Below are 2,068 nucleotides of genomic sequence, written 5' to 3'. Positions count from 1 at the left end.
TAAATATATAAAGTAGTAACTGTATAGTGCAGGGGTAGGGAACCTGCGGCTCTAGAGCCTCATGCGGCTCTTCATCCTGCTTGCTGCGGCTCAGTCTTGCGGCTTTGCCAGGGGCGTAACTACCGGGGGAGCAGGGGGTGCAAATGGGCCAGGGCCCGCACCCCCGCAGGGCCCCCCCCCCCGGAAGATCGTGCGCGCTGCAGCCGGCTGGAGTCGGCTGCATCGGCACAGAAAAATAGCACACACAAGGGTGGGGGCTGGCCCGTCTGCATGGCTCGCACCAGGGCCCGCCCCCACCAAGTTACGTTACTGGGCTTTGCCTGTCAGGTCGTATTTACAGCCCTCGCACCTGCTGGTGGCTTCATGAGTGTGCGACCGCGGTAAACAAATGCAAGAAGCTGCCAGCAGGTGTGAGGGCTGTATAGACGTCTCAGGAGTGACAGGCAAGACTGAGCCACAGCAAGATGATTCATCATGGTCCTTACCGTGGTCACAAGACAAGAGAGAGACGATCAGCATGGAGCTTCAGAAACAGACGTCACATTAAACAGATGAGAACACTAGCATTTAATAGGGCTATTCAGTGTTTCATTTATTTCAAAGTAGCCCTGCATATACACAATACACTTCTGTTTATTGTATTCTGTTGTTGTAACAGTTAAAATTAAAAAAAGGTTAAAAAAGTTTATAAACTGTGTTATGTTTTGCGGCTCCAGACTATTTTTCTTTAGTGAGAGAGGGGCAAAATGGCTCTTTTGATAGTAAAGGTTGCTGACCCCTGGTATAGTGTATAGCATTGCCATTCTATTAGTGACAAAAACTCCTTGTTATTCCATCTAGAGTTCTAGTTACAGCTGGATACATACAGTAAAGCCTCCATTTTACATACCCTCATTTAAAGTTTTTCCATATTCTATACCATTTTTGTGGTCCCACTAATATGCAGGTATGGAACCTGTTATCCAGAATGCTGAACCTGATTTTTCAGTATTTTGGATCTTAATACCTAAAGTCTACTAGAAAATCATGTAAACATTACATAAACCCAATAGGCTGGTTTTGCTTCCAATAAAGATTAATTATGTCTAAGTTGGGATCAAGTACAAGGGTCTGTTTTATTATTACAGAGAAAAAGGAAATCATTTTTAAAAAAATTGATTATAATGGAGTCTATCAGGGGCAGAACTACCGAGGGAGCAGGGGGTGCGAGCGGGCCAGGGCCCGCACCCCCTCAGGGCCCCCCAGCAGTCCGCGCACCGTGCATATCCCCGCCAGTTCCGGGTTTACGGAGGGAGCGGGGGGCCAGGCTGCGCGTGCTGCGCCAGGGCCCGCCCCCCTCTAGTTCCGTCTATGGAAGATGGCCTAATTCAGAGCTTTCTGCATAACGGGTTTCCGGATAACAGATCCCTATACCTGTATAATTCATAATACATTTTCCTGATTTTACACCATTTTTCTGGTCCCATGAAAAATGTAAAATGGGGGTTCTACTGTACATAAAGTAGATTAAAAACAGGAGGGAGAGGTTGTGCAGAACAACATGTCACTAGTATAGAATCTATGTTCATACATTCTATTTCAATCTAGGGGAAAGCTGCATTGTTCCCAGAGTGGCAGAAGGGTTAAAAGATAAGAGTCATTCAAAAATAAAAAATAAGGGGGATATAGGACAGGAGCAGAAGGGTTGAGGTGCAAAAATATATATTATTATATTATAGATATTTCTATCTATACAAATATATAGAGTGAGGCAGTGAGTTATTAGAGACAGAGAGGGGAGTGTGTGTGTTAACTCAGCAGTATGAGAAAGGAAAGGGTGAAACACTAAGGGGGTTATTTATTAAAGTTCAAATAGTGAAATCTAAAAAGATTTGAGTTTTATTCACTAGAAAAAGAAAAAAACACCATCTCCAACCTGTCAATGCCCTGTATAAGTCAATAGCAGAGGTCTAATTTAAAGTTTAAAGATATCACGGTCTGCCCTGGGTTTTGTACAATAATACTAAAAAGTCAAGGTTCTTGACCGATATCCCAAAAAATTCAAGCATTTGGGGTTTAAAACTCGAAA

Source organism: Xenopus laevis, chromosome 1L (genome assembly GCF_017654675.1).
Source record: "Xenopus laevis strain J_2021 chromosome 1L, Xenopus_laevis_v10.1, whole genome shotgun sequence".
In the NCBI taxonomy this organism is placed as follows: Eukaryota; Metazoa; Chordata; class Amphibia; order Anura; family Pipidae; genus Xenopus; species Xenopus laevis.
The sequence above is the reverse complement of the archived record's forward strand: the minus strand, read 5'-3'. Positions refer to the sequence as shown.